Here is a 20,528-nt window from a genome sequence, read left to right as displayed (position 1 = left end):
CACCAAGTCCCGTGTTTTCTTTATTTGAAGTTCTAGTGGAAAGTGATGAAGAAAGGTACTGTATGCAAGCAATAGTGCAAGGAAATTCAACCGCTCTCTCCCTCTCACTTTTTTCTCTGAGATGATATTGTAAAAGATTATTCACTTTGTTATCTAGAAGTCTTTAGATAAAGTCTTCTAAACATTCTCCACTCAGCACAATTTCTTGTTTTGACTTCAACCCCACAGTCTTTTCTGATTGTACTGCACAATTTTTGTGATCAGAAAAGTTTGTGGAATATGGGTCAAAACAAGAAACTCTGGCTAGTTTTCAGTGAGGAGTAATGGGTAGGAATTTCTGGGAGTAGGCCCTGTTGGGCTTGGGATAGTACAAGTGGCAGCTGCTGTTGAGAGTGGTGATGTTGGTGGGTGCTGTTAGGTGTAGTGCTGACAAAGGGTTTGTGGGTGCTGTTTCAGCACTTAGCCTTTCCACACCACTCCCAACTGTTGAGCACTCTACTCCAAGTAAAAATGCTGTTTTCCATGAGTGGCAAACCAGTCAAGTGCTACGAGGACTAAGGGAATAGCCAACTCATCGCCTTTAAGAGATGCTTCGAAGGAGCCAGTGTTGGTAGGCATAAGGGCAGGAATAAGGAACTGGAGTGGGGGCAGAGTGGCAGAAGCAGGAGGAGAAAGCAGGCCTTCTCCTTCCCTCCTCGTAGCTCTCTCCTATTAGGGGCCACCAAAGTTTTAGTGATTTCATTAACGCTCCCTACATGAACATGACTAAGGCTACTTCATATAAAGGACTACAGGAATTAAGACTATTTAAGATACAAGTGTGAAAGATTACAAGTAGGTAAGAGTTTAGGTGGGATTGATTTCTTATGTATATTATTCTCTTTCCAACTACCACAAGGTGATGGTGCTTAAGACATTTGCTGCTGTCACTAACATGGCATCATTTAAAGCACTTAAATACCACTACAGGTTATAAAAATACTAAAATAGATTAAATAAAGTAGATAGAAAACCATTGAAACAGCTGCTTATTAGAATACTGTTCTAAATAGAATCAAACAAATACAGAAATATAGGTGAGTTAAATTAATAGATTTTAAAGCCAGACAGGACCATTATGATCAATCTAGTCTGACCTGCAAAACATAGGCAGCAAAATTTCACCAACTGCATCAGGCACATAACTAAAGACTTAAATTTAAAAAAATAATGGGTGATTAGGTAATTAAACACTGTATCATAATGCATACTCATAAAAGGACTGTATTAAGGTTGCACAGACAACTTTAATTCTAGCATTTCCTAACCTTGAAAGCTTGACTTTGCAACTTTAATAATGTTCTTTTAACATAGCTTTTGTGTGCAATTTCCTAGATTGTTAAAAAAGCAAACTAAAAAAATCAAATTATATCATGTGGCATCATATTGATACCAACATGGTTCATCCTCATGGACTGCTGCCACCTGAGCTCCCTAAGTAACTATGCTGTCATCTTCTATTTGGGACAGCACTACAGTGGGATGAAACACTTTCTGCGTTGGTTACACAGATAATTTCTTTCAGCAGAGGAAGTGTGAAACTCAGGAATCTTGGGTTCCATTCTAGGTTATGGAGGGAGGGTGTGGTTAGTAGGCATAGACCAGAGGTCTTAAACATGCAGCCTGCGGAGTTATTTCCTGCGGCCCGCCATAGGCGCCAACTCTGTGGGTGCTCTGGGGCTGGAGCACCCATGGGGAAAAATTAGTGGGTGCTCTGCACCCACCAGCAGCCAAGTTTCCCTTCCCCCGTTTCCCGAGCATGCCGTGTTCCCACTCCCCTGCCCACCTCCCAGCGCTTCACGCCGCCAAACAGCGGTTAGGACTTTCCAGGAGGGAGTGGGAAGGAGTGGGGACATGGCGTGCTCGGGGGAGGAGGCCGGGGCAGGGATTTGGGATAGGGGTTGGAATAGGGCATCTGTACAACCTGCTGCGTAGCAGCTTTAACCAGGGTTGAGCACACAGTCCATTCCAGACGGGTCAAAAGTCCAGTTCAGGTTACTTTCTTCTCTAGGCTGTAAGCAGAGTCAAAGTTCCAGATGGCCTCCGAAATCCAGTTATTCTCCACCTTAGAACAGTCCCTAGAGGCCATTTCAGATTGTCCCAGAAAAACAGGGCAGGAGTTTCCCTACCTCAATCCACATGAAGAAACAGGCTGCGAGAGTTCTCTACCTCTCTTAACCCTACTGCAACACTTAACCAATGTGCTTCCTGCAGGACAGTCAAAGGTAAATCCAGCCCAGAGATTTGCAGGTTTCCATGAAAGAGATTCGAGCTGCTCCCCGACCTATCTTTGCCATTCTGCATAGACGTTTGCTGGTATACCCCCGCCTCCAGGGGGACTCTCCCCTTCTCCTTGGTGGTTCTGCTGCTAGTGGAAAAACCCTGCTTGGGGTAATTTTCATGTGAAGGACCAGGCCCTCTTGGGGAATGCTTCCTCTTTTTCTGGATCAGTGTTTAAGATTCCTTTAGCAAATGTACTGCAAGAGTGATAGTAACTCCAAAGTAAAGCAATAGAGAGTACTTAGATTAGAGAAATAGGGAGTACTTAGATTAGAGCATCCTGGGGATGCAACAGGGGAAAGAGAAAAGCTGAAGTGGCTGAACATTCACCTACAGCACAATCCTAGCAGGATTTGTCTGTAGGCAAATTGCATCTCATATTCATTGTCACTGCCTAGCTGAAATCTTAATCCAAGCACAGTGGTGAGGGAAAGATTCGGAAGGAATGCAAACGACGCAGGGATTTTACCAGGGCTTCTAACCTTTCTTCACAGCCCTTAAGACTGGTTGTTGCAAAACGCTGCCAGCTAAGGGGCCAAAAATGAAAAGACTGTCAAAATTAGCACTGACTTTTCACATTACGATTTTAAAAAAGTTAATACATTGACTTTTAATAACATACTATATTACTCTTCATTTTTTTCATTTTTGACTATGCTTTTGTATTGTTGTATGAAAAGGTTTCAGTGAAGCGGCCCTTGGGCCAATGTACTAGTTCTCATGTGGCCCTCATAGTGATTTGAGTTTGAGATCCCTGGCATAGACTCTTCTGCCTAATTCCATTCTCCCCACATGCTTGACCTCTTCTGACCAATCCGCTCCAACCTGCCTGTTAGAGTTCTCTCTCTTCCTTACCCCTGGATCCTCATCCCAGTCTTCTTACCCAGCAAATCCCAGTTCTCACCTTCACTCTGGTTTTTCATCAGGTCTCTGCTCCTCCCCAACTCCATTCCCCCTTGCTCCAAGTTCCTGTCACTTTGCCAAGGCAGCCCCAGTTTCCAACCCCCAGCTCATCAAAACTCAGTCTCACTGCACCCCCAGCTCATAGGCCCTCATTATCCTCCTCAGATCACAGCCCGTCTCCCCAACATGCCAACTCCCATTTTCCGTCCCCCACACCAGCTTCCAGTCCCAGGCTCTTTAATCCAATCTACTTCCCCTGTCCCTTGTACCCTCTGGATATGAATCAGGCAGCTACCTCCTCCATGCTCCCTGGGTCCAGCAGAAGAGGTATTTATATCACAGAAGAGAGTGTTTCCCTACTTTCAGTTCCGGTTGCCAGACCCAGCCCTTGAACATCCCACAGCAATCCAGAGCTGCAAATACAGGGCAAGCTCTGCTCAGCCCTGGGCTGGAGCATGTCCAGTGCAGACAGAATCTTCAGAGATTTTAGTTAAACTCTAAGAAGTCTCTGCTGAGCATACACTAATTCTGATTTTTCAAAGGCTTACCACTTGAGAAAACCAGAGTAGATTTTCACGGGGATGGCAGAGAGTACATCCCTGACTAAAAGGGTGCCCACCCACCAAATTTCAAGCCCACTATAGCTTTTCAAATAAAAGGTCACTCTAACATGGGCAAACAATGAATTTTTCCCTATCGTCGTTCCCTGAAACAGCAGAATGTTTTAGCTGAAAATCAATCAATCAATCAGCTTGAGACAGACACCCAGCATGGGATATTTTAGCCCAAGCGGTTAAAATTTTGCAATGTTAGAAGCAACTTAAACCAGGGTCCTATAACGAGATGTGTTAGGCAGCCTTAATAATAGATGTTGTTAGGGGGACATTCAAAGAAATTAAAAGGTGGCAAATTCAAACCCCACAAAAGGAAATACTTGTTTCTCATAAGGCGTAATTAATATGTGGAAATCATTAATAGAGGATGCTGCAAGGCCCAAAGTTTAGCAAGAAAGTTTAATAAGAAAATGGACATTTACATGGATTACAGGAATATCCATAATTGTAAAAGTTAATGTTCAAAAAATGTGGAAGCAATATTAAACTTAAAACTTCAGGGAGTAAACCAATCTTCTATTTTATACTAAAGTAACTATTGGGGTTAGGAGGAAACATAATGTAGAGGGCAGATTACCCCACATTTGTTTTATCCAAGTTTGTCTGCAACTTTTTCTTAAGTACCTCGACTAGATGGAACACAGGTCTGAATGAATTAGTATCAGAATTTCTGTTTCCTATTGTTAGTAGAAAGTTTCAAGTATTTCTGAGTTAACATAACTCAGTTAAGTAACCTGTTTTTTGTAATTAGGCATAAGTCTCTATAAGGCAAAGCCTATTGAAGACCATGAAGTCTTACTCTTTGTTGTTACTATTGTTACTCTTCTAATAAATTACTGCTATAAAATATTCAACCATTTTGACATTTTAAAATATTTAACCAATATGCGACAGTCAATTGACCAATTATTTTTGAACATGTCAAATGCCCAGCCCTACTTGAACGAGATGTCAAACCCCTTTCCTGGGCATGGTAGCTGATTGAAATACACCATAATAACCTTGGATAAGTTTAAGCGCATGTTCAGCACCTGATACCAAATGGCGGTCACAATACACTATGAAGGTTACAATAAAAAAAATTGAGTTCACAATTACACCCAGACTTATCCCACTCTGTTACAAACCTACATATGATCATCAGTTTATCTCTGCACATATAAGAAAAATCTCAAACCCAAAACTCAGTAGTGCCAAACACCTGCAAACCTCCAGTATTAATTCCTGGAGGGCCAAGGGGATAAATTGCCTTTATGTATCACACTTCTAATTAGCAGCTTACTACTATACACTAGCCCATGAACTACTCAGGACCCAACTTACAAAACCAGCAATGTTTGAAACTAACCAATTCCTGACTAATTCCATCTAGAGCAAAGCAGAAAAATACAGAAAAGTGGGGAGGAAACTGCATTCCCAGCCTTTGTTTGGTCCACAGCTGTAAGCACATGTGAAAAAGCTGAAGCATGCCTGATGCAAATCCTTTTTATCTTTATTGATGCTTTATTGGACCCTGCCAGCAGGACATCTGTTTAAACACAGGAATCTCTCCCCCACCCACACTTTTATTTAAATATATTTCTGACAATCAGTTATCCTCAGTCCTGTATTCACCAAACTCCATAAAAATTTATATTGTAGCAAACATTTTCTACAAAGAACTGTGTTCCTAAAACAGCCTTGTAAAAGGACTATAGATCTTTTTCTTTGAATTTAACAATTCCTTATAGCACAACAGTTACCAAAATTCCATCAGAAGATGGCAGCCTAATCCCAGTATATCAAGCAAAGCAGTATTTCTGTAGAGAATGAGGCTACGTCCTCACTAGAGGGGGGTTGGGGGGGGGGGGAGGGAAGAGGTCAATTTAAGATACGCAAATTCAGCTATGCGAATAGCGTAGCTGAATTCGACGTATCGGAGCCGACTTACCCCGCTGTGAGGACGGCGGCAAATTGACCTCCGCGGCTCCCCCGTCGACGGCGCTTACTCCTACCTCCGCTGGTGGAGTACAAGCGTCGATTCGGGGATCGATTGTCGCGTCCCGATGAGACACGATAATTCGATCCCCGAGAGATTGATTTCTACCCGCCGATTCAGGCGGGTAGTGTAGACCTGCCCTGAGAAAAATAAATTAATGCAGTAAAAAAAACCTATAATCAACTGTATTGTAGCAGTCAAAACAGTATACATCACTTAAAGGCTTTAAGTTCATTTGACAGTTTAGCGTAGTCATTATAGAGTACTGGACCAGGATTTAGGAGACCTAGATTCGATTCCCAGTTCTACCATTAGCCTGCCGGGTGACCTTGAGAAGTCATTTGGCCTCTGTGTCTCAGTTTCCCCATCAGTAAAATGGGGATACAGATACTGATCAGCCTCCTTTGTAAAGAGCTTTGTGTTCTATTGATGTAAAATGCTATAGAAGAGCTAGGTATTATTATTAATCAAGTAACTACACATTTTTAATAAAACAATACACATTTTTAAATACCTATTTCAAAATACTGTAAAGTCTTGATTCTAACCTACACAACCAGAGAAATACTGTACAGTCAATTGTATAATGTGTTATATGCAGTGACAAGGATTTATTTCAAATCTATCTTAAAAGGAAGAACAAACACAAAGTAAATCTATACGTTTTGAAACCCAAACTCCTATGACTAAAACTAATTTATGATTAAAAAAATAAAATCAAGACCATTCAAAATTAAGACCAATTTCAGCCATGCCACTCCCTTTGTTCCTCGTAAGTACCTGACTTCAGGATTAAAGGAACAGTCCATTATGGAAAAATAACAGGTTTTAAAATTATATTATTTTACATACAGTGCCTGAGCACTTTTTTGGCAACAGGAGTTCTATATCTAAAGAAATAAGTTAAAAAAGCACGATTTAGCTGATAATACTGCATGGTTTTTTAAACACAGTGCTCTATGCCACATAAGGATAATGAAGCCAATTAGCCACTGATTACAACAAAAGTAAAAGTAATATTCTCGGTTCTACATGTTATCTCTCAGTCGGGTTTGTACAGGGAGAGCTGCAATTCTGTCCCCTTTGTGGGGACAGCACACTTTCTCAGGTGTTAAGCCTCATGTCTTTTACCTATCTTGGGGCAGAATTTCACAATTCTCCCACTCTTAGAAAAGGAGATGGGCTAGAGCAACCTGTGGTGTATCCATCATTATTAAGTTAGCAGGTTCAACTGATTTGAACACCTGGTTTCTTCCCTCCAGGAGTCTGTGACCAGTGGTGTATAGTGACAAAACATCCATCTTAAAACAAAAGCATTATTGATTTTGTAGTAAGAACAGAGGTCTTAGAAAAAAATAGATTTTAAAATAACTGCCTATATGACAAACATGTCCATCTTAACTAAAGATTTACCATCTCCTGATAGTAAACTGTGCATGTCTAACTTCTTCACAGACCCCCCGCCCCCCGAGAGGTCCTGTCTCAGTCTGGTCCCCCCCCAAACACTTGCCACTCCTCTCTTGAGAGGGTCCCTTTTTATCTTGTGAGAGATCTTTTGACCTTCTGTATATGGGTCCTAGCCATTCCTGGTGAAACTAGTTTTATAGGCTGGCTGGAGACCAAGGATAGAATAATCAAAGCTAACAGTTTTGGCATTGTCCCTTAACCACTCTTAAGTGTTTGCTGATAGGTGGTTATCTGGGGCCATTCTTCTCCTTCCTGCCTATATTTCAGACAGACTCCTATTGAGATTAATCAATATAGTCACTCAGTAATCATCATTCCAATTGTTAGACCAACTTAAAGTATTCACAAATTTACATGGCAGAGCCCTATCCATCAGAGATGGTTTTGTTGATAATTTGAAAATACTTTTGCACTTTGTAAGCCACTGCCTCCTAAAGCATGAGAGAAAGGGGATGAAGACTAGCAGGGTGGAAGTGGGGCAAGGACAACTCTCTCATTTGCTCTTCAGTCTTAGCTTTCAATTTAAATAAACTGTCTACTTATTCTAGTTGTGAAAAAAACCTTCAAAGTATGAAGTGTAACCAACACAGAGATGTCTGCCTGAGTTTGTAGAGAGCCAGAAACAGCAGCATTAATTTATTTAAATAGGAGCTAACTCATGTGCCAAAGATGATACTTTAGATATCAACAGAACTATTTAACTGCTAATGAAAGCATGTAAGGACTTGTCTACACTGGCAATGGTGTGTAGAATATGTGTAGCTACATGCTGCAATGAAAAGCCGGTTGTGTCCACATTGCGGTAGCTGGAACCTTTTCCCTATGCTCCCCCCACCAGACACTTTCCCTGAAGTGGAAAAAGGCTCTGGCAGCTCCCTGTGGAGGAGAAAGGCTACAGCAATGGGGAGTTGCCAGAGCTTTTTCCCCACTGTCTTCCCCTTGCCAGAGCCTTTCCCTGCAGCAGAGAAAAACTCCAGCAGCAGGACACTACATTGCTACAAACAGCAGCATAAACATGGGAGGCACTGCTTGGGAGTGTCAAGAGCCATGTAGGGTACACACCCTAAGATTTCAGTGTGTCTTTACTTGCCTACACAGTGCCTCATTGTCTACACTGCTATTTATATCCATGCTAGAGGGACATGCAGTATATAGTATATGTACTTTACATGCAACCGTAAGTATAGACATAGCCTCAAAAAGTAGAGGAAGTACCATATTATTAAGATATACACCAACATTTCCCAAAGCGTGGCAGACGCCAAGGACTACCCAGGGGACTGGAAGACCTATAATTAAGATGTTCAGACTTCTAACAGTTCATAAAGATGGGTGAGATTGGTTTCATAAAGGCTGTTCAGCTTTTGGATGTTTGGAAAATACTTCTGTAAACTACTACTATTTTGTCTATACTCATTCTCCCTTATCTCCACAAACATGTTTGGTTAAAAAAAAAAGTTCAGATCTGCCACATAGATCCTAAGAAGAAACTTCTCCCATCCACACATACACACAGTGATTAAATTAAATAAAACAGTATTTGATATTCAGTAGTTAAATACTAGTCACAAATGTTATTCAGTGTGAACAATACCAGCAATTATCTAGCAATAGTCTTGCATCTAGTCTGACCTAGGTCAGATTTAATGATTCAAGTGGATTTTTTGACCCTACTACAATCTAGGAATCTGTGAATATTTCATATTTAATTAAAATCTCAGGTAACAGTGATGTCTTCTGGTATACTAAATTATTACATAGATCTTCCACTTCAGTCTTAAAAGGCATACCTAATATTGTACTAAATAATTTTGCAGCTGTTCTAAATTTAAACTATAAAAACTATGCAAGAGAGCTGGACTCCTTCCCTCCTATATTTTACGTGATTGGAGGCAATATCCAAGTAGCTTACTTAATTTTATTAACAGAAGCTATGGGTACTATTGGCTCATTGGCATCAGTAAAAGCTATTTTAAATGTCTAAGGGAAGGTGGGCCAGAAAACTAAAACTGAACAGTGGGCGTCTCGACATCCAGTATTCACTTACAGGTTTTGAGCCATGACCATTTGTCCTTATTTTTCCTAATCTTCTTTCTTCCTTTCCAAAGTTTCTAAACACTTTTCAACTTGTCTATGGTTTACACAAATGTTATCCTTATAGTTTGTCCTTTCAAAAATAATTAGGAAGAAACCCCCCTTTTTGTAACAGAAGCATGAATTCTGATCAAAAGTTTTAACTGAATAGTTGTGAGAATTTCTCATTGAAATATTTACAATGTCTTTCTTTTAGATTTTTTCAGCCTTGCTCACTGTTCTAGAGACTGAAGAATCAGCAAAAACAACGAGGAGTCCTTGTGGCACCTTAGAGACTAACAAATTTATTTGGGCATAAGCTTTCGTGGGCTAAAACCCACTTCTTCAGATGCATGGAGTGAAAAATACAGAAAGCAGGTATATATATTACAGCACATGAAAAGATGGGAGTTGCCTTATCAAGTGGTGGGGTCAGTGCTAACGAGGCTAATTCAATTAAGGTGGACTCCTCCTGAAGGTCAAAACAACAGACTGGACTTCTACATAGAGTGCTTCCGCCGACGTACATGGGCTGAAATTGTGGAAAAGCAGCATCACTTGCCCCATAACCTCAGCCATGCAGAATGCAATGCCATCCACAGCCTCAGAAACAACTCCGGCATTATAATCAAAAAGGCTGACAAAGGAGGTGCTGTAGTCATCATGAATAGGTCGGAATATGAATGAGAGGCTGCTAGGCAACTCTCTGACAACACATTCTACATGCCATTACCCTCTGATCCCACTGAGGGTTACCAAAAGAAACTACACCATCTGCTCAAGAAACTCCCTGAAGAAGCACAGAAACAAAGCTACACAGACCCACCCCTAGAAACCCGACCAGAGTTCTATCTGCTACTCAAGATCCATAAACCTGGGAATCCTGGACGCCCCATCATCTCAGGCATTGGCACACTGACAGCAGGATTGTCTGGCTATGTGGACTCTCTCCTCAGGCCCTACGCTACCAGCACTCCCAGCTATCTTCGAGACAGACTGACTTCCTGAGGAAACTACAATCCATTGGTGATCTTCCAGAAAACACCATCCTAGCTACTATGGATATAGAAGCTCTCTACACCAACATTCCACACACAGATGGACTACAAGCCGTCAGGAACAGTATCCCCGATAATGTGACGGCAAACCTGGTGGTTGAACTTTTTGAGATTTGGGGACAATTCATACCTTCAAGTCAGCAGGACTGCTATGGGTACTCGCATTGCCCCACAGTATGCCAACATTTTTATGGCTGACTTAGAACAATGCTTCCTCAGTTCTCATCCCCTAGCGCCCCTACTCTATTTGCACTACATCGATGACATCTTCATCATCTGGACCCATTGGATTTCAACAATTTCCACCTGACCATCAACCTCAGCCTGGACCAGTCCACACAAGAGATCCACTTCCTGGACACTACATTGCAAATAAGCAATGGTCACATAAACACCACCCTATACCGGAAACCTACTGACCACTATACTTACCTACACGCCTCCAGCTTTCATCCAGACCACATCCCACGATCCATTGTCTACAGCCAACCTCTAAGATACAACCGCATTTGCTCCAATCCCTCAGACAGAGACAAACACCTACAAGATCTCTATCAAGCGTTCTTAAAACTACAATATCCACCTGCTGAAGTGAAGAAACAGATTGACAGAGCCAGAAGGGTACCCAGAAGTTACCTACTACAGGCCAGGCCCAACAAAGAAAGTAATAGAACGCCACTAGCCGTCACCTACAGCCCCCAACGAAAACCTCTCCAGCACATCATCAAGGATCTACAAACTATCCTGAAGGACGATCCCTCACTCTCACAGACCTTGGGAGACAGGCCAGTCCTCGCTTACAGACAGCCCCCCAACCTGAAGCAAATACTCACCAGCAATTACACACCATACAACAAAAACTCTAACCCAGGAACCAATCCCTGCAACAAACCCCGTTGCCAACTCTGTCCACATATCTATTCAAGGAACACCATCATAGGCCCCAACCACATCAGCCACACCATCAGCGGCTCGTTCACCTGCAGATCTACCAATGTGATATATACCATCATATGGCAGCAATCCCCCTCTGCCATATACATTGGCCAAAACAGACAGTCTCTACGCAAAAGAATAAATGGACACAAATCAGACATCAAGAACTGTCACATTCAAAAACCAGTAGGAGAACACTTCAATCTCCCTGGACACTCAATAACAGACTTAAAAGTCGCAATTCAACAAAAAAACCCTCAAAAACAGACTCCAGTGAGAAACTGCAGAACTGGAATTAATGTGCAAACTGGACACCATCAAATTAGGCCTGAATAAAAAGTAGGAGTGGATGGGTCACTACAAAAAGTAATTTTCCCCTCTGCTGATATTCACACCTTCTTGTCAACTGTTGGAAATGGGCAACATCCACCTTGATTGCACTGGCCTCGTTAGCACTACAAAAGTAATTTTCCTCCTTTGATATTCACCCCTTCTTGTCAACTGTTGAGAATAGAACAGGAGTACTTGTGGCACCTTAGAGACTAACAAATTTATTAGAGCATAAGCTTTCGTGGACTACAGCCCACTTCTTCGGATGCAGTCCACGAAAGCTTATGTTCTAATAAATTTGTTAGTCTCTAAGGTGCCACAAGTACTCCTGTTCTTTTTGCGGATACAGACTAACACGGCTGCTACTCTGAAACCTGTCATTATGTTGAGAATAGGCCACTTCCACCTTAATTGAATTAGCCTCTTTAGCACTGATCCCCCACTTGGTAAGGCAACTCCCATATTTTCATGTGCTGTAATATATATACCTGCTTTCTGTATTTTTCATTGTTGCATCATATGGAGTGAGTTTTAGCCCACGAAAGCTTATGCTCAAATAAATTTGTTAGTCTCTAAGGTGCCACAAGGACTCCTCGTTGTTTTTGCTGATACAGACTAACACGACTACCACTCTGAAGACTGAAGAATGACATTTTATTTTAAATTAAAATACAATGTAGTATTTAGAGAGAGATACAAATATAAACCACATCACAATTAGGAAAAGACATAGGTGTGTGACAATTTTTACATACAGTTATGTAGTGCTTCCCTTGTTATAACTTTAAAAAAATGTATGACAATAAAAGTAATGATTACTTGAAATGAATGAAAATATAATAGCACATACCATTTTTCGACATATGTTTTGTTCAAAAAGGCTTAAAAAAATCTTTTTTTTTTTTGTTCCTTTCTGGGGAGACTTGAGGTTTGAAAATGAAGCTGCTAACAGGAAACATATGGAAAAGCTCTGCAGTAAATGAAAAGTTGGCTTGAACTCCATGTGCCACGTATCACATCCCAGTGTCTCAAATAATCTGGTAAGAAGTTAATAACATTCACGTTACATGCTCAATGAATCACTTGAGACTGATTATAGCATGTGAAAGTTAAATATAAAAACAAGCAGAAAAGCTGGTAAATTCTTTAAAAAAATTCCAAAAGTAGCAAACATTTTGAAAAAGAAATATTATCCAGTGCTTCAACTCTCTTTAACTTGTTGGCTAACATAAGCCTTGAAAAACATCCCATAAAAGATTAGCTCAACAACATATGCTGCCAACAGACAGACTTGTTGCTGTTTGTTTATAAAATGTGAACAGTTCTGTACAAAATGTAATATTACAATTATTAACTATTATGCTGCCAGAGAGATGGGAAGATGCAATGCTTTTATCCTGGAGAAAATAAATATTGACCAGAGCAACTAAAACTACTACTCTTCTCAGTCTCCTTTTGATAGCATACTATTTATGGTATGTTCACCTACCATTATAAAATGCAAGGAAGTAATAACCTTACAGCTGTAACACTCCAGTTAAGCATGTGCTTTAAAAGTTTTGCTGAAGTCTCATTCGAGTCAATGAGATTTAAATACATGCTTAGAATTAAGCATGTGCGTAAGTGCTCTGCTGAATAGGGTTGGACATGAGCATGTGCTTATTTGCTTTGTTGAATTGGGGCCTAATTTAATTAAGTTTTGTAATTCATCATCACTCCTGTTTTCCTAAACTGGCAAACAGGTGGTCCAGGGGTATGACGGCACTGCACCTTAAGTTGGGGGTGGGTCATTGTCTGGCTTGCTGAGGGAAGGGGTATACCGCTTTAAAGGGAGATAGACACACACAAACTCTGCTGCAGAAGCAGAGCAGATCAGTGTGGTGACACTGACTCATCCCCCAGGGGCCAGAAGAGAAGGGAATGGATAAGGGGGTTTCTCCCACCAGGCTTGCCCTTTCCCCCCCAGACCAGGCGGCAACTGCAGCGGACTAGCTCGGTATGGGGGCTAGGGCTCTTCAGGCAATTGGGCGTTGGCATTTGGAAGCATACAGAATGTATGTGAGACCCCAGACAGGGAGTCATTATTAATTTTACATTATATTTTCATTGCAGATGTGGGAGGACGGGCCACATAGACAGTGGTATGGATATGTGGGCACAGCATTGTTTACTGGTCACATAGACGGCGTCTAGGTTGTCTGAAGGTTCACAACTGAGGCTCAGTGAGGAAGGAGCTGGCACAGAAGGAGGGACATGATATGGGACCAGCTGATGCCATTTGTGTACACTCTGGGGGTCTGACAGTGGGCAGCAGATATAATTGTGAAACAACGAGGAGTACTTGTGGCACCTTAGCGACTAAAAAATTTATTTGGGCATAAACTTTCGTGGGCTAAAATCCACTTCATCAGATGCATGAAGTGGGTTTTAGCCCACGAAAGCTTATGCCCAAATATATTTGTTAGTCTCTAAGGTGCCACAAGTACTCCTAGTTGTTTTTGCTGATACAGACTAACAGGGCTACCATTCTGAGATACAATTGTGGTGCGCTTTGGGGAAAATAAATTGAGAAGGTCTAAAGGGGTAGCTTTAATGCTTACTGCTAAGAGGGACTTGAGGCAAATCCTGGAATTTTTTCCAGGAGAAAAAATGTTATGGTTGGACACGCTGCAATGCAGGGTGTGGCAGAGAGCAATGAAGCACCTCCCGTGCCCAGGTTCACAAGGCTATGAGGTATATGAACAGGGAGGTGATCAAATTCATAGGGATCACAGAGAGGTCAGGTAACTTCACATCCTGATATAGCATATGGCACCATTAGTATTCAGAGAGGATGGGGTTCACCTGTTAAACTTGGGCACAGACACATTTTTGGTTGATATTAAAGGGGGTATTAGGAGATGTCTGAGAACCCAGCTGGGTATGTGAGGGCGGGGCGGGAAGAAGCTAAGCTAATTGCTGGAGCCTCTTTGTGGTGGATGTCCAGTGCAGGTCGTCCATAGGGAGGGGATATAGTGATCATATACATGGTTTGGTAAAGGATTTAAAGGAAGTATTTGTTAAAGGAGTGGAACTGGGGGTGTTTGGGGCGCCTATGGCTGGTACAGCAGGGAGCCTACTCATCACTCCCTTATAACCCACCTTAACCCTCATTCAAGGGGGGTGGGGATGGTAAAGTCACAGCAGCGAGTTGGCTGGGGACAAGAATGGAAAAGGGGGGGAGGGTGCTGACAGAAGCCCCCAGGTAGATATTGAAATAATCACAGAGATATTTGCACTGTACACTTGTGTCTGTCGGATACTCCCAGACATCTAATAATAAAATTGCTGCCTAATTAAACCATATCCAATGTCTCCTGTCCTTTTTCCGGTATAGCCAGATAATGGACTTGACATTAACCGTTGATCACCCAGGGAAAATAAAGCTTCTGTTGCTTCAAAGGGGACACCCATTAACCTAGTTTCAAGAGGGGGATAGGTGTGGAAAAATCTCTCTGCAAAAGTTAGTGGCTGGAACTTGAAATCTTGTAAAGTGCTCCCAAAGAGATCACTGCCATTACCTTTGATTGCCCAGCCCATGTTATTTGTAACTCCCTGACTTTCTTTTTTGAACTCAAGACCTCTTAAAACAATTTCTTTTCAATGACATCCTTCTCACTATTCCCCTTTGCTATAGTCTCTCTCTTGTTCCTTTCTTATGACATCCTATGAAATATCAGTAAAAAGAACAGGAGTACTTGTGGCACCTTAGAGACTAACAAATTTATTAGAGCATAAGCTTTCGTGGACTGCATCCGAAGAAGTGGGCTGTAGTCCACGAAAGCTTATGCTCTAATAAATTTGTTAGTCTCTAAGGTGCACAAGTACTCCTGTTCTTTTTACAGATACAGACTAACACGGCTGCTACTCTGAAACCTATGAAATATCAGTGACCCAATTTTGACTCATTCCAATTTATGGAGATAAGCAAAGAAGAGGAAAATATCCAACTCTCCCCTTCTTCTCTTTCTGGATCACTGTCAGTTTTGTTTAAGCTTTATTCCCCTATACTTCAGAAAACACAAGACAGAATAATGTCTCCCTTTTCGTGAGACAAGATGGGTAAGGTAATATCTTTTATTGGACCAGCTTCTACTGGTGATAGAGACAAGCTTTGGGGCTACACCAGTGGCTCTCAAACTTTTTTTTACTTGTGACCCCTTTCACACAGCAAGTCTCTGAGTACAACCCCCCTTATAAATTGAAAACACTTCTAAATATATTTAACACCATTATAAATGCTGGAGGCAAAGCGGGGTTTGGGGTGGAGGTTGACAGATCGTGACCCCACATGTAATAACCTCACAACCCCCTGAGGGGACCCGACCCCCAGTTTGAGAACCCCTGGGCTACACAGAGCTCTTCCTCAGGTCTGGGAAAAGAATTCAGTGACACAGCTAAAAACAAGATGGAACAGATAGTTTAGCATAAGTAGTTAGCGCATATTCAAGGAACCATTCAAGGTGAAGGTTTCAGAGTAGCAGCCCTGTTAGTCTGTATCCGCAAAAAGAAGAACAGGAGTACTTGTGGCACCTTAGAGACTAACAAATTTATTAGAGCATAAGCTTTCGTGGACTACAGCCCACTTCTTCGGATGGGCTGTAGTCCACGAAAGCTTATGCTCTAACAAATTTGTTAGTCTCTAAGGTGCCACAAGTACTCCTGTTATTCTTCGGATTCATCCGAAGAAGTGGGCTGTAGTCCACGAAAGCTTATGCTCTAATAAATTTGTTAGTCTCTAAGGTGCCACAAGTACTCCTGTTATTCAAGGTGAAGGTAAATGATCCCTTAGATTATGTGCTAACTACATATGCTAAACTATGTGTTCCATCTTGTTTTTAGCTGTGTCACTGAATTCTTTTCCCAGACCTGAGGAAGCGTTCTGTGTAGCTCCAAAGCTTGTCTCTCTCACCAACAGGAGTTGGTCCAATAAAAGATATTACCTCACCCACCTTGTCTCTCTAATATCCTGGGACCGACATGGCTACAATAACATTCCCTTTTTGTGAGTCAACGATATTACTAATTCAACTTTTTAGTTTGAAAAAAAAAAAGAGAAAATTGCTGGGGTCAGACCATTTATTTATTAATATGATCAGCAATTACTCTTAAAGATGACATTGCTATTGATCTGATAAACTGCAAGGAATTTAATAATACAATGCAAGAAAAATGCATGAAGTGTTTTAGGCTTAATTGTCATTGACCAAAGCTATGCTTTCATACTTCCCTCACAGTGATATTTCCTTGAGGGTAAGTATTGTTTGCTAAAGAGGAAGTTTTTCACAGCCAATTAAGAGATTTCCACATGGAAGGACTATGGAATAATTTCAAATGCTAAACCCTACCAATCTGTGAACAATTTAAAACAACAGTACACCATGTAGCTTTTAAGTTGTCGGACTACTAGCATTTACCAAACAGAACTTTAGAATTTCACTATAATGTAATTTGCTATTTTGAATACTGATGTTTTTAAATATTTACATCCTCAGCTACTACATACAATTAAGAGTACAAGTATTTTTCCATATTTTTTCCTCTGATTACTCATATTTTTCCCTGTTGTTCTTCCTCCTATTATCCTTAGCACTACACAGTTTTTTGTAGCATAAAGGAGACACTGCGTCTATAAAATTATTCTAACAAAATAGGAAATGGAAAAAAGTAAATTTTAAATAACTATAAAGTTATTAATTAATTACACTAATGCATAAGCTAACACAGAAACATAAAGCTTTGTTTCCCATATTTACTAACGGTATAACTTTTTCCTATCCCAATGAGCAACAAAAGCATGTAATATGCTCACTGCTACTGAATGCGGTGGATCTTTGTCCAGGAGGCAGGAAAAAGGGGACTGGGACAAGAGGAAGGACCTACCTGAGCAGAGCCAAGCCAAAGGGCTGGAATGGCCCAAAGTGTTTTGCTGCCCAAGGTGGAAAACATTTACGCAACCCTCCCCTGGCCTACAGAAGCAGCCAGCTAACCAGCCTAGAAATGACCCAGCCAAAGGAGGAACAGAAAGTGCTCAGACAAGGTGGGGGAGGTGGAGGTATTTATACATTGTGCATTCTGGAAGGAACTCTTTCATAAGTCAGCAGCACCCTCTAACACCCATGGATCAAAGGAAGACTACTTTTTTTTATGATCTGCAGTGGGAAGTGCCCTAATTGCCTCTCCCACAAGGGGAGAAGCAATTCTCGATTTAGTCCTGAGTGGAGTGCAGGATCTGGTCCAAGAGGTAACTATAACAGGACTGCTTGGAAATAGTGACCATAATATAATAACATTTAACATTTCTGTGGTGGAAAGAACACCTCAGCAGCCCAACACTGTGGCATTTAATTTTAGAAAGGGGAACTATGCAAAAATGAGGTTAATTAAACAGAAATTAAAAGGTACAGTGACTAGAGTGAAATCCCTGCAAGCTGCATGGACACTTTTCAAAGACACCATAATAGAGGCCCAACTTAAATGTATAACCCAAATTAAAAAACACAGTAAAAGAACTAAAAAAGAGCCACCGTGGCTTAACAACCATGTAAAAGAAGCAGTGAGAGATAAATAGGCATCTTTTAAAAAGTGGAAGTCAAATCCTAATGAGGTAAATAGAAAGGAGCATAAACACTGCCAAATTAAGTGTAAAAATGTAATAAGAAAAGCCAAAAAGGAGTTTGAAGAACAGCTAGCCAAAAACTCAAAAGGTAATTGTGACGGGTTGGATCACAGAAACCCCCTGGGAGCTGCCACCTGATGTGCCAAGACTACCTCTGCTCCTGTTTTCCTTGCCAGCTCAGGACTCCAGCACCCTGTCTTGCTGAGCCAGACATTCCTGTCTGCTCCAACAAACACCCAGGGTCTGAATTACTTGCCCCAACACTGCAGGTTTACCTGAAAACAGCTCACAGAAGTGTGTTGTCTTTAGCACTGTCCAACTCCCAATGGGGTCTACACCCAAATAAATCCGTTTTACCCTGTATAAAGCTTACACAGGGTAAACTCATAAATTGTTTGCCATCTGGAACACTGATAGAGAGATATGCACAGTTGTTTGCTCCCCCAGGTATTAATACATACTCTGAGTTAATTAATAAGTTAAAAAGTGATTTTATTAAATACAGAAAGTAGGATTTAAGTGGTTCCAAGTAGTAACAGACAGAACAAAGTAAGTCACCAAGCAAAATAAAATAAAATACGCAAATCTATGTCTAATCAAACTGAATACAGATAATCTCACCCTCAGAGATGCTTTGGTGCGTTTTTTCCTCAGACTGGACACTTTCCAGGCCTGAGCACAATGCTTTCCCCTGGTACAGCTCTTGTTCCAGCTCAGGTGGTAGCTAGGGGACTCTTCATGATGGCTCTCTCTCTTTGTTCCGTTCCACCCCTTTACATATCTTTTGCATAAGGCGGGAATCCTTTGTCTCTCTCTGGGTTTCCACCCTCCCTCACTGGAAAAGAACCCGGTTAAAGATGGATTCCAGTTCATGTGACATGATCACATGTCACTATAAGACCCCAAGCCTTCATTCCTCCCAGCCTGACTCACAGGAAGGTTTGCTTGCAAACAGAGTCCCAGTCAATTGTCCTGGTTGATGGGAGCCATTAAGATTCCAAACCACCATTAATGGCCCACACTTTGCATAATTACAATAGGCCCTCAAAGTTATATTTCATATTTCTAGTCCCAGATACAAGAGTGGTACATTTATACAAATAGGATGATCACACTCAGTAGATTATAAGCTTTGTAATGATACCTTACAAGAGACCTTTTGCATGAAGCATATTCCAGTTACATTATATTCACTCATTACCATATTTTTATAAAACCATATAGACTGCACAACGTCACAGTAATAACAAATTTTTTTTAAGTACATCAGAAGCAGGAAGCCTGCTAAATAACCAGTGGGGCCCCTGGATGATCAAGATACAAAAGGAGCACTTAAAGATGATAAAGTCATTGTGGAGAAACTAAATGAATTCTTTGCTTCAGTCTTCACGGCTGAGGATGTTAGGGAGATTCCCAAACCTGAGACATCCTTTGTAGGTGACAAATCTGAGTAATTGTCACAGATTGAAGTGTCACTAGAGGAGGTTTTGGAATTAATTGATAAACTTAACAGTAACAAGTCACTGGGACCAGATGGCATTCACCCAAGACTTCTGAAAGAACTCAAATGTGAAATTGCGGATCTATTAACTATGGTTTGTAACCTGTCCTTTAAATCAGCTTCTGTACCAATGGCTGGAAGATAGCTAATGTAACACCAATATTTAAAAAGGTCTCTCAAAAAAGCAAGCAGGGTGTTAGGAATCATTAAAAAGGGGATAGAGAATAAGACAGAGACTATTTTATTGCCCTTATATGCCCACATGGTACGCCCACATCTTGAATACTGCGTACAGATGTGGTCTCCTCATCTCAAAAAAGATATACTGGCATTAGAAAAGGTTCAGAGAAGGGCAACTAAAATGATTGGGGGTTTGGAATGGGTCCCATATGAGGAGAGATTAAAGAGGCTAGGACTTTTCAGCTAGGAAAAGAGGAGACTAAGGGGGGATATGATAGAGGTATATAAAATCATGAGTAGTGTGGAGAAAGTGAATAAGGAAAAGTTATTTACTTGTTCCCACCAAATGAAATTAATGGGCAGCAGATTTAAAACAAATAAAAGGAAGTTGTTCTTCACACAGTGCACAGTCAACCTGTGGAACTCCTTGCCTGAGGAAGTTGTGAAGGCTAGGACTATAACAGAGTTTAAAAGAGAACTAGATAAATTCATTAGCCAGGATAGGTAAGGA

General features: G+C 41.1%; 1 protein-coding gene across 5 annotated transcripts in view; it reads right to left on the bottom strand.

Moving 5' to 3' along the window:
- The window catches only part of CENPP (centromere protein P), a 328,523-nt gene that overhangs the window by 189,350 nt on the left and 118,645 nt on the right, over positions 1–20,528 (bottom strand). The window lies entirely within an intron of this gene.

This window comes from Chrysemys picta, chromosome 7 (genome assembly GCF_011386835.1).
Source record: "Chrysemys picta bellii isolate R12L10 chromosome 7, ASM1138683v2, whole genome shotgun sequence".
Classification (NCBI taxonomy): domain Eukaryota; kingdom Metazoa; phylum Chordata; order Testudines; family Emydidae; genus Chrysemys; species Chrysemys picta.
This window is presented reverse-complemented; position numbering and strand designations above follow the sequence as displayed.